Source organism: Dasypus novemcinctus, chromosome 13 (assembly GCF_030445035.2).
Source record: "Dasypus novemcinctus isolate mDasNov1 chromosome 13, mDasNov1.1.hap2, whole genome shotgun sequence".
Taxonomy (NCBI): domain Eukaryota; kingdom Metazoa; phylum Chordata; class Mammalia; order Cingulata; family Dasypodidae; genus Dasypus; species Dasypus novemcinctus.
Genome location: NC_080685.1, coordinates 65077693 through 65091021, shown reverse-complemented (window position 1 = coordinate 65091021; position 13329 = coordinate 65077693). Strand labels below are relative to the sequence as shown.

Below are 13329 nucleotides of genomic sequence, written 5' to 3'. Positions count from 1 at the left end.
TTGTGTAGTTTTTGGAACATTATATGAGCCTGAGAAATTATCATAACTGTTACTATTGCTGATAATAAACCATTAAAAACTGTAGTATAAAAAGAAAAAGAATGAATATATTTTAAAATGCTAAATACCTTGCTGGCCAATTGAACTACAAAATATTTGAAAAGAATAATCTTCCACAATCAAGTAGAAAATATATTTGTTTAATATTGAAAAAGTTATGGTTATATCATATTGCTAGGTCAAATAAGAAAAATTATACAATCATTAAACTTTGAAAGGTGTTGGTAAAAGTATTATATCATTTCTAATGGAAAAAAAGTCTTTGTTACCCATGAATAGAATAATAATTCCTTAACACATTAAAGACTTACTCTGACAGCCCTTATCATTATATATTGGAAAAATACCAAAAGAGACCTTTCCATTACCATCAGGAATAAAACAAGGATGTCTGCTATCTTCCCTATTGTTTGATAATTTTTAAAAAATAAATTTTGGTCACGGCAGAAAATAGAAACAGGGAGAGTGATTACCAGGAAAGAGGTAAAAATTTAGCATTGTTTGTAGATGCTATGATCATATACCTAGAAAACCCTAGGGAATCAGCTGAAAAATAATTAGAAGAGCATTCAGCAAGATGAATGAGTGCAAGTATCAATGGATATCAAACATGCCAGCAACAATCAGAAAATATAATGAGGAAAACTCTTTCACAACAGTAACAGAAACACAAACATGAAGTTAATAAGAAACTTTCAAAACTCTATGAAAAAAAAAATACCACAAAAACATACCAAGAAACAGAATAAGGCTTAGATAAAGGGAAAGATATGCAATGTATCTGTGTAGACTCATAAATATATCAATTATCCCCACATTAATTTATAGATGTAATGCAACCCACTAAACTCCCAATGGGATTTTTCCTTGGTAGTTTTGCTGGAAGAACAAATGTCTGAGAATTGTAAAAGAAAATCTGAAAAGGAAGGCTAATGAGGAGGAGTGAATTTGTTCTACCAGATAGAATGTATACTGCAAAGCTACTTGTGAGAGGGTACTAGCACAAGTTAGGATCAATATAAGAGAATAGCCTTGAAAAAAACACAACACCTTATTATATACAATGACTTAAAATATTATCAAGGTGATACTATAAAACAAAGGAAGAGCTAGATTATTTAGTAAATGTAATATGGATAAGTGGAAATCTGAAAAATATCAAGCTAGAGCCTTACCTTATCCCAGATGTCACACATAATACTCAATTCCAGATATGTCTAAATAACACAATATATTTAGCAAAACAACAAAATATTAGAAGAAAATAAGAGTGACCCTTAGGCAATGCACCTCAGAGCAAGGAAAAGATCAATAAGTTTGACTATATGAAGTGTTAAACACTGTACATCAAAAGTACCATTTATTTTATTTAAATATATATATATTTTTTTCAGATTTTTTTTTATTGACTTTGTAATAATATTACATTAAAAATATATATGTGAGGTCCCATTCAACCCCATCCCCCCACCCCCCCTCTCCCCCCCCAACAACACTCGTTCCCATCATCATGACACATCCATTGGATTTGGTAAGTACATCTTTGGGCACCTCTGCACCTCATATACATTGGTTCACATCATAGCCCATACTCTCCTCCATTCCATCCAGTGGGCCCTGTGAGGATTTACAATGTCCGGTGATTGCCTCTGAAGTACCATCCAGGGCAGCTCCATGTCCCAAAGACGCCTCCACCTCTCATCTCTTCCTGCCTTTCCCCATACCCTTCGTCCACTATGTCCACTTTTCCCATTCCAATGCCACCTCTTCTGTGTTATTTTTTATTTTATTTTTAAAGAGATATTTAGATTACGTAAATATTACATACAAATATAGGGTATTCCCATATGCTCGGCTCCTTACACCTCCCACATTTTCCCACATTAGCAACATTCTTCATTAGTGTGGTACATTCGATACAATTGATGCAAACATTTTGGAGCATTACCACTAAGCATGGGTTATAGTTTACATTATAGTTTACACTCTCATCTACATGATTTTGTAGGTTATAGCAAGATATGTAATGGCCTGTATCTGTCGTTGTAATGTCATTCAGGACAATTCCCAAGTCCTGAAAATGCCCCAATATTTCATCTGTTTTTCCTTTTCCCTGTCCTCAGAACTTCCAGTGGCCACTGCCTTCACATCAATGATATAATTTCTTCCATTGCTAGAATCACAATAAATCTATAGTAGAATAACAGTAAGTTTACTCTGGTCCATCATTCACTCCCCAATCCTGAGGATTCTGGGATGGTGGTGCCCACTCCACCTCTAATTGAGAGGGGGCTTCGGTCCCATAAAGCCAATGGATGGGACTCTCTTGCGTGCAGTTGTAGACTCTCTCAGTTCCTTGCGATGGTCGCTGTCCATCATCATCTCCCCGCTAGTTGGCCTGGGTAAGTCCAATGAACTGGAGAATAGGTGTTGCAATTCTTCTGAGATTCAGGGCTCAGCTGAAAAGTGCCATTTCTTAAAATAAAAAGAAAATATCATAATGAACATTAAAATGGAAAACTATTTGCCACTGAAGACAAGCAAAGAGATGGTAACATTTATTTTCAGAGTGCTTAAAAATCTCTAAGAAAAATGCTAACACTTTTAAAGAAAAAAATGATAATTTATGGAGAAATTACAAATAGTCAATAAAGATGAGAGAAATTCAATTTTCCTAATAATCTCAAAAATCTAAATATCTTATTGAACTGATTTACTTGTGAGCTCAAGGCTAGTGAGGTAAATGCTGTCATGTGACACAGGCGTGTGTCCAGTGCTGCCTAATATGGTGGTGTGTTACAGGCACCTAAAAACCTTGACTCATTTGCTTGAAGGATTCCACGTCTAGAAGTCTGTCATTAGGAATGGAAAAGAGATGTGGACAATGCTTTATGCACAGTGATGTTCATTGGATTCTATTAATAATGTTAATAACACAACCAGGAAAGAAGTGACAAATTATATTGGGATGGCTAAACAAGCTTTGGTACATTGATGAGATGGAATATTTGTTGTCACAAAAATTCTGATTTTGAAAACCTTTAAGGATGGTAAATATTCAGAATATAATTTTTAAGTACAAGTGTAGAATTCAAAACTGCATCTTAGATAAATTATCTCTGGTATTCAGGTTAGGGTATTTTAGTTGGATTCTTAGTACTCTATATTTTTACTACTCTCATATTTTCTGTAGTAAGATGCATTGTGCCCATATCTAAAAAATAGTGTGTGTGCATAAATGCATATTTAAGATAAAATTGGTTTAGTTGGTCAGTATGCACTCCAAGGGATTAATAAAACTTTGAAAATTAAAAATGGATTGTATTGGAGGTCAGAATGTTTTGTTTTATTTTGAAATATGTACTCTTCTCTCCCTCTTCAAATTCTGTTTTCTCCAAGAAGTACTCAGATATGAAGCCCTTTATATTTACTCCCTTTTCTTTAAAAGAAAAGAAGATATTTAAGTTTGACTTTTATTTTTAAAAATTTATTATGAGATGTTGAGATTTCACTTTGCTAAAACTTTGCTAACATATTTTAGTGGCAGTACCATTCTTTGTTGCCTGGGTAGCAGAAATGCTAATGATTCCTATGCCTAAATTAAAGTGGTATTTCCAAATGTTTAAAAAGTTAAAAGGACATGGAAAGAGCTGAAGAGGAGAATCTGGTAGTGACGTGGAATGAAGAGAAACTACTGAGTAGTTCACACTGCTCAATAAACACTGAGATAAACCTCACTGGCATAGTGAAAATATATTTTGTTAATTCTCAAATTTCATAAAGTTTTATAATACATATAAAAATTGAACAGTACAGGAAAAATAAAAAGAAGATAAAAAAATAATCACCAAAAATGCCATCATCTAATTGGTGTTTTAGTTTCCTAGCTCCTAAAACAAATACCAACAATGGGTTGGTTTAAACAATGGTAATTTATTGGCCCATGGATTCTCAGGCAATAGAAGTCCAAAATCAAGGCATCAGCAAGGTGATACTTTCCCTCAGAAGACTGTGGCTTTCTGGGGCTGGCTGTTGGCTCTCCTTGGTCCTTGGCTTTTCTGTCACATGCAATGCAGGTGGAGGCATCTTCCCTTTTCTCTTCTGGGTTTTGTTGACTTCCAGCTTCTGGTGCTTCCTGTAGACTTCTCTCTGTATGACTTTCACTCTGCTTACAAAGGACTCCAATAATCCAGATTAAAGCCCAACCTGATTCTGTTGGGCCACACCTTAACTGAAGTAACTTGTGGAAGAGTTCCTATTTACAATGGGTCTACACCCACCAGAATGCACAGCAAGATGAAGAGCATGTCCAGTCTTGGAAACACAAAGCAATACATCACAGATGGAGTTACTCCTGATTTCTATTCTCTCTCTCTCTCTCTCTACACACACATACACATACACACATACACACATACACACACACTACTTTTTAATGATATTTACTCATTAAATAAAATTTCGCATTCCATTTGCTTTTGCTTTTCTGAATGACCTCTCTGGGGAGAATTTGGGTGTTTGCACAACCCCAGGTTAATTTCTTATTCAATCTCTCATCTGGGGATTCCCCATGGCTCCACTCACGGACAACTGCTCATGCTCTCAGTTTAAAAAATCTGACAGTTGAGAAGCCCTGCACATGCAGATGGAGTTTTCATTGCCTCTTTCTTAAATACAAAGCAAAGTTTTATTCAACAGTTATTTATATATTGAGCACCTACTATGTATCAGACAGAGGTCTTGGCACTGGGAATACAACAGTGAACAAAACAAAATCCCTGCCCTCCTTGAGCTTACATACTAGTGGTGGAACACAAAAAGAAATGAGCAAAATAAGTTTGTGAATTATTCCATATTTTAGAGGTTGATATGAGTTATGAAGAAAAAGAAGGCAGGGAAGGAAGAGAGAGTAAGTGGTGGGTCAGTTGCACATCTTTCAATTTTGTGGTCAGGAGAAATGTCACTGAGAGGTGACATCTGTGCAAAGATACCAGAGAATCAACACTGTCATTAAAAGACCCTATTGGTTACCAAGAAGGATTAATGAAAGATTATCCACATCTGGACATATCTTTGTGAAGTTCAGAATATCAGATCAGAGAGTTTCCTGCAGTGGGTGCAGAATTGGGGGATAGGGAAGAGGTTACATACAAATGGATGAGAGCCAGATTGGCATATTTCTAAACAGTAACAGTGAATGTTGAAAGAAAATGGATCAATGCTTTTGACTTAGTAGGGAAATGTTTTCAATCTAGAATACAATGCTGTATGTACAAATTATCAATCCAATAATAAAAATTATTCAGATGTGCCTGTATATTGAAAATCTACCTCCCATACATCCTTATTAGAAAGTTTATTTGGGATGTGCTCCAGCAAATTAAGGATGTGCTATATGTAAAAATTGATTTGGGATACTCAATAGAGGAAGTAAAAATAATAAGTATATAGGAAGCAGAGAAGATGAGAGGTTAAGAGGATGGTATAACTAAACTGAATCACAGTCCTACTTTAACAGAAAGCATATAACTGATGTCCAATGTTGCTCAATCAAGAAAATAATGATATAAGTTGAGATATGATGGTATGCATCTTCATCTCCAGTGCCTATGATCTTGTCAATGGAAATCGTAGAGCAATACTTAACCATCCAACTGGCTGTCAATAGTGAAAAATTAGGCAAAGAAGGGAGATACAGGATAGGGGTAAAGCAGAAACTGGGAGCCAGGTCAGAGCTACATGGTTTGAAGTTAAGCAGAAGCGGGAGAGTTTCCTGAACTGGAAAAGGAGGGTACTTGCAAAAATCTTTTATAGAGAGTGTGGGACCTAGAAAAGGAAGGAATTCTTAGGGGCACTTTCCCTGTATGCTGTATACTGACGTGAATATAGAAAAGATACATGTTTTGGTTTGCTATAGCTGCTATAACAAATACCACAGACTGGCTGGTTTAAACAAAGGAAATTTATTGTCTCACAGTTTTGGTTGGAAGTTAGAAGTATACAATCAAAGTGTTGGCAGGATCATGCTTTCTACAAAATCTGTATCATTCTGTTGGTGGCTTACCAGTAATCTAAAACCCAACCTATGCCTGTGTTGCATAGCCATCTCTCTCCTTGTCTCCGTCTCCTCCTACGTATGTCCAAATTCCTTTTGTTGATAAGTCATATTGGATTAAGGCCCACCCCAATTCAATTTGTTCAGTTTGACCTTACCTTAACTAATAACATCTTCAAAGATCCTATTTACAAGTGGGATTATATCTTCAGGATGGGGCTTAGGACACATGCCATGGATATGATTCAGTCCATAACAATGTAATGTGGTCACACCTTTTTTTTTTTTTTTTTTTGGCTGGTACTTTAAGTTTATTCAGTATTTTGAAAGCTAATTTATCAACATTTCATTTATATATTCATTCAAGATATTTTATATGCCTACTATATACCTAGCACTATTGAGTTGAGGGAGCAATAAAGATATAAAAAAAATTTCTCTTCTCTCTCAATAAAGATAAAAAAGAATTTTCTTAGGGATTCACAGGTAGAATCTGGTAAGGGGAAATAGGTGTGTGACAATTCAATTCCATGAAGTGTTATAGGTGCTGTGACAGTGAAATATGTTCAAAGTCTAAAAGGGATACACCAAGAAGGGCGTCCATTCTGTCTGGGGGAGAAGATAAGTTTAGGTCCACCATGATAGTGGGAATGGCTCGATAAAGAGTTCATCTTCATATCTTTGAAAATAAAATTATTCTCATAAATTTGGCTAAGGAAGTAATTTTAGATAAAGAGAAAGAGTTAAGATTAAAAAAAAAAAAACACTTTTGAGGTGACTCAGCATTGAAAAGATACCATTAAACTCATCCCCAAATGAATCCTCACTGTTGACTAGTTCTTGAGCTGGTGCAGTTTCTTCCTTAGTCTTTTGAAGATAATGCTTACCTTAAGGATTAGAGTGAGAACTACCAATGATATAAATGTAGTTTTCATGCACAACTGTTACTCTGTGACAGTGACTGGGATGATGATGAGGAGGAACATTTGTGTATAAATTCTTCTCTGAACTGATACTGAAAAATCAAGAGTGAATCCAGCCCTCCATACAATGGCCTCTCAGAGAATCACAGAAGTATAGAAGGCTAGCGCTGGCATGGGCCTTAGGGATCCCACTCTTGCTTCTTTGACTTATTGTGAAGGAAACTGAGACACAGAGAAGCTAAATATTTGTCTAAAATTTTCCAGAAAGTCTGCATGAAGCATCAGAACATTACATTTGAGACAGAAAAAAAGAGAAACGTGCATCTTGAGGCAAGAGATGCTGGTGAATTTGAGAGCATTTCACTTCTTCTAAATTATTTAGATAGTGTGTTAGCAAAGCTCTGCATACAAATTTCAGACATAATGTACCTCAGGAGTCTTTTCTCTTCTCCTGAAATGAGTTATTAGCCCAATCAGACATATAACAATTGAAGCATATATCAGAATAATCACAACTCACATCTTGTGTTACAAACACAGCCTGGATCCAGGAGATGCTTTTCTCCTTCTTAGCATCTCATACGCTGTTAGGCCATTTCCTACTATGTTTCTATAATCTGCTTACTAACACAATTGGTGAGGGATTAGTGGAGACATTTATGTCATACTTAGAACTTGTGGAAGAGAAAACATTACATGTCCAACTGTCTCTTATACCTTTGCCAAATGTGACAGATAAGGAAGAAATGTACTCCTGTCCATGCTAATCCAGAGCCACAGACAGATTTGTATAATTCTTTGGCACAGCTATAATCTCTCCACTCTAGTCCTCTAGTCAAAGGTGGGAAGCATTTACTAAGTGTCAACCTGTCGCACACATCCTTTCTCTGGCCTGTGTCCCATTCAAGAGGAATTCTGACTGTCCTGTCAAGGCTTCCTTGTGTACTGAAAGATGTATGAGTTTACATTCTTTGAACTTCAGTGTCCTGGACTCCAAATATAAGATAGTGGTACTTTTATTAGTAGTTTGTAGAGATAATTCTATTAGATAATCTAAGGAATAAATGCTATTGGCAAAAATGTATGTGCTAGGGGAGTATATAGGAACTCTGTACTTCTGTGTAATTTTTTGGTAAGCCTAAAACTGCTCTGAAAATAAAATTTACTATTTAAAAAAAACTTATCCTAATTTTGTACATCTATAACACAAATTTACTCTGTAAAATTCTTATAAAGTTTCTAAACACTCTTCAAAAAAGGCAATAAATTCCACATCCTGTCTACCCCTTTCCTTCCTCCCTCTCTTGACCCCTCCATTCTTTCTCTTCCTTCCTTCCTTCCCTCTCTTTCTGTTCTCGTACTTTCATCCCATCATCTACTGCCCCATCCATTGGTCCTACTTTTGGCATCCTACAATGATCATGGGCTGCATAAGCTGCAGTCCCGACTCTTTTGGGGGTATTTATTCTATCCTGGGAACTAGAGACAAAGATCTGATTAGAAGTTTGGACCAACATCCTTTCATCTTTAAACTTCTGCAATTCTTTTTCATGGATCCAGATCATCCAGCCTTCATGATGGAAGAGAGTGTTTTTAGTGACAGTTTAGTTATACAAAAGTTTGCTTTAGCACCTGGGCTTTAAACGGCTTCTGAACAAAATCATTCATTCCCTATAGTGAAAGTGATCCCTTATGGAATTTTCTTAAGGAAGAATTAGAGAGCTGTCCAGGTTGGGAGAACACAAATTTCCAACTCTGATAGTTCACATTGCTCGAAAGCAAGAGAGTTGGCTTGATTTACATTCCTTCATTTTCTAAAGAAAAGGATGGACTCTCTGTGTGCTACTTATTTATTTATTTATTTTTGGAGGTACTGGGGATTGAACCCAGGACCTTGTACATGGGAAGGAGGTGCTCAACCCCTGAGCTACACCTGCCTCCCCCCGCATGTGCTATATATATTACTGCAGATTTGGAGTTGAAACAATTCTTCAAATATATATATGTCTTGAGGACTAATTTGGAAGCTTAATGTAAGTGAATTGTATTTGGTACCAGGTTTTCCATTATTTCACATTCCCATTGAACTACACAATATTGCACTGTGGTTATTTAGTGCTTAGCTATTCTTTTTCTCCTAGGATCTGAGGATCTTGAGATATAAAACAAAATGAACAAAAAAGAAGAATTTCTCAGGAATATTTTTCAAGTAGAAAAATTATTTTGTTAGGTTAGTCCCACGTTCTTTGCATAAACACGCTCATATCAGGGAAAGAATGTAGAGTCAAGAGCATCATGGCAGTAAACGAAGTGTCATGAGCCTGGGGCATGAAAGATGAGCAACGGAGAGAAAGGAAGGAAGGAGGGGAGAAGGGAGAGAGAGGACACAGCAGAATGAAGATCAATTCTTTTCTTGCTCTAGTCTCCAGGGCCATGTGAACCCTGAACCATCCAAGTCTAAGGTATGCTTAGGGAAGATTTCTACACTTAAAGTAAATACTTTGCTGCCAGATGATTGTCTAATGTTGGAATGAAAAGCTTAGGGTTAAGGTTAGGTCAGAGTTATTTAAAAGACACACACAATACAGAAGAAGGAAAAGATAATAAGCAGGAAAAAAAATGTGCTGGGTGAGAGAGGAAAAAGGTAGGACTTGAGGACGATCCAGCTTTGTCCACCCTTGGTGGCGTTCCAAAGGAAGGTGGTCCCAGTCACAGACACATTTTGCCTGAGCACCCATGTGGTCAAACCTACCTGCACAGGCCAGAGAGAGCTTCAGTGGAGCACTCTCCACAAAAAGTAAGGGGCCTCTAGATAACACGGGGAAGTACAGAGAAAGGGAGTAAGTTTCGTTATGAAAGGCTCTGGCTATCTCATATGTTATGTTAATGTTACCTCATTCAGGAAAACTCTGTAGGGCAAATATCAGGAAACTGAGGCTCAGAGGTTAAGTAGCTGCTTTTTTTACCATCTGGGGGAAGGCCAGAGAAGGAATTTAATGCCTGTTATGTTTGTTACAGAGCCCACACCCTCTAGCATGCAGCGCTTATTTAAAGGGCCAGATATCATTGAGTTTGAAATACTGAAGATCATAACTCCAAAAGTAAGAATCTTTAAGAAAATGAAAACATTGCTTGGTTATGGGAAGGGAAACCAGGAAGAAATTATGTCTAACAAAATGAGAAGGATAATCTGTATGTCAGGATAAGAAAGTTCTTGTTAGTTCCTGGAGATTATTTGGGGTTGCTTATGTGCTTTGACTTCTGAATTTGAAAGCTGAAGAGCAGATACGCCTACTTTATTCCCATACCTCCTAAACTGGCCAAAGCTGGCCTTTTCTGGCCGTTATTATGATAAATGAGGGGTTGGCCATAGTCTCAATTTTAAGAGAAAAGACCACTTTAAATAAAAGACAGCACTGCTCAAAACTGAATTAGAAATTTAGGGATACAGCTATTTTCCTGCTTGTCTTAATGAACTGAGTAAAATATAGTGTGGTAGAAAAAGCTTTGGCACTGGGGTTGTAAGAATGAGGGTTGAGCCATCTGAAATCACTATTTCTGATTGTGTCACTTTGAACTCCTCTCTCAACCTCAGTGGCCTCAGATCCCTAATATATAAAACAGGAATAGAAATGCCTAATTTAAAATATTGTCGAAGGATTGCACTACATTTAAGAAGGCAGATATATTAGATTGTTTCACGCATTTTGATTTAATATGAAGTGGTTGTTAATTCAGTGTGGAAAAAAACGATTTTCAAGAAACTGGTCTCCTGTGTGTCAGAACAAAGTGAGCAAGTTCAGGTCTATGTGGATCTTCGACAGAAGTTGCTGGTAAGGAAAGGAACTATTGGATAAAAAGTTAAGCCTTTCCATGCCTTGAAACAAAAGGGACACTAGAAGAATGTTAATACCAAATAAACATATGTAGGAGGCCCGATGAGCAAAATAAGATGCGACTCTGCCATCTAACTTAGGTTGGTTACCTAAAAATAATAACAACAAACATCTAAAATCTATAGGAAAACTAATGGGTATTACTAGTCACATTTTACAAAGGAAATATTTTGTAGCACAAATATTTTATTTACTAACTTTGCACAGGCAGAGCAAAGGAAATTACTCATTTGGCTTGAGGACACCAGCAGCTGGATGGACTGATTCAGAACACATCTAGTAAAAGTGAGATAAATAATTAAAATATGAAACTTTTACTTCTTTTTTATGATTTATTTTTATTTATTCCCGTTCCCCCCCCTCTTATTGTTTGCACTTGCTGTCTGCCCTCTGTGTCCATTTGCTGTGTGCTCTCTGTGTCTGCTCGTTTGCTCTTTAGGATGCACCAGGAACAGAACCTGGAACCTTCCCATGTGGGAGAGAGGTGCTCAGTCACTTGAGACACCTCAGCTCCCTGCTTTTGTTGTCTCTCATTGTCTTTCCTTTTTGTGTCTCTTTTTGTTGCATCACCTTGTTGCGTCAGCTCACTTTGCCTGCCTGTTGCGCCAGCTCTCTGTCTTGCTTGTCTTCTCCAGGAAGTACCAGGAACTGAACCAGGGACCTCCTGAGTGGTAGGTGGAGGCTTGATCTGCTTCCTTTTACTTCTTTTTAAGTTATAATTACTGGCTTCAGTGGAGGGAAAACTCTTAAAGTAACTGAACTTTAGAGTGTCTCATCAAACTGGCAGATGGTTTGAAAAACTAGTTTTGAGCATCTGGTCTGAACTGGTCAGTGTCATTTTACCCAGTGGGATTGAACTGGAGAATTTGAAAAGATTTTTTTTTGTTGTTGTTAAACTCTTATATATCTGCATCCCTAGTGTATACTCAAGCTTTGAGATAAGCAGAATCGCATATTCTACCTAGTACTGTCAGGCAATCTTCCACATCACTAATTACTCATTCCTACCCAGAGTGAAATCAGTGATGGGTCAGAAAATCATACCAACTCTGTAGAAATATTTTGTTCCATAATGCAGTCTTACAATCATGGAAATCATTAACTGTTTACAAGCAATAGGCTTTGTTGTCTTATCCTTCTGGAAGAAAGTAATAACACTACAATGTAGCTGGATTTTTGTCTAGGCTCTTGACTAAACTGCAAGAAATGAATTTCAAGAGCAAGCCACACTGATTAGGCCAGGAATTTACTAAGGTAGGGAGGGAAGAGAAATGGGAGAAGATAACAGATCATGGATCCCAAGTGATAAAGAAGGCTGATTTGTAGACTACAGTTCCCCATGATAGATTATAAGTGCCCAGGTTTTACTTGTGTGGTTGTCATGGCAGGGGGAAAATGGCAAGAGCAGGCACAGAAGGCAGGAACAGGCACACGGTCCAGCGCCAGCGCAGGCACAGGCCAGGGCCAGTTGGCTTTCCCGCTTGCCTTTTAAACCATTAATTATTCCGCCCCTTTGTAATGGCAGGGGAGGAGTCCCAGCTGTTTGCTGTTTTGATTGAGTACCTCCCCCTCGTCAGTCCCCCATGAGGGCTCAATGGTAAGGCCCCTGGAGAATATCTGGGGCTCCTCCTGGCTTCCGGAGGAAATCTCGTTCCGAATGGCAGGATTTCATGAGGGTCTTCCAGCAGCCATCTGGGGGTCCTGAAGGACACAGGTTCAAGGGCAGTGGTTTTTCTGCCAGGTTCCAGCTCCGTCTGTTGATGCCCTATCTAACCTGCTTCAACAGAGTAGTCTAAGTGTGAGCAGAGCTAGCTTGTCAGCACTTTCAAGAGAGAGGAAACAGTTCTGTGCCTTTCTTGTCAAGATGGAAGTTTTGACTCATTAGACCTCTGGCTTTTGTCTTAAAAGACAAACTAGTGGAAGTTTTTTTTCTTTCTTTCTCATTTGTCAACAAACTTTTAGCATTGGTGTTAATTACAAGGGCTGAATAAGAGGTGGAAAATGAGTTTTTCTATGAGTTATGGTGAAGTTAAAAATGTATTTATTTTCTGATAACAGCACTTAAGATCAACAGGAAATTTGGTAACATATTGCTGGCTGTTTTTTAGGAAAGTGTCTCACTCACATTTAGTTTTTACATTCTTTTTTCCTGGGTGTGATAGGGAGGGAAGAAAATAAGAAAGAAATAAAAACTGGGGGCACTTTTCTTCCCGATGTCTAATTCTATACATCAGAACATTTCTGATAAAATTAGGCCATCTTTCCCCCCTCACTCCCTGCCTATTTCATGCACAGACATTGGTTGAATGTGAATCTTAATTTGATCATCCATGTCATTTGGAATCTGCTGACTGCCAAAATTCCAGTGATGATTTGTATGTATTAAAAAGCCACT

General features: G+C 37.4%; 1 long non-coding RNA gene across 1 annotated transcript in view; it reads right to left on the bottom strand.

The window, feature by feature from the left end:
* Positions 1–1567: 1567 nt before the first annotated feature.
* LOC139436234 (uncharacterized) overlaps positions 1568–13329 on the bottom strand; it is a 34947-nt gene continuing 23185 nt past the window's right edge. Inside the window, exon 3 of the long non-coding RNA XR_011645320.1 lies at positions 1568–2535. This is a non-coding gene — a long non-coding RNA (uncharacterized lncRNA). The remainder of the gene's footprint in view (positions 2536–13329) is intronic.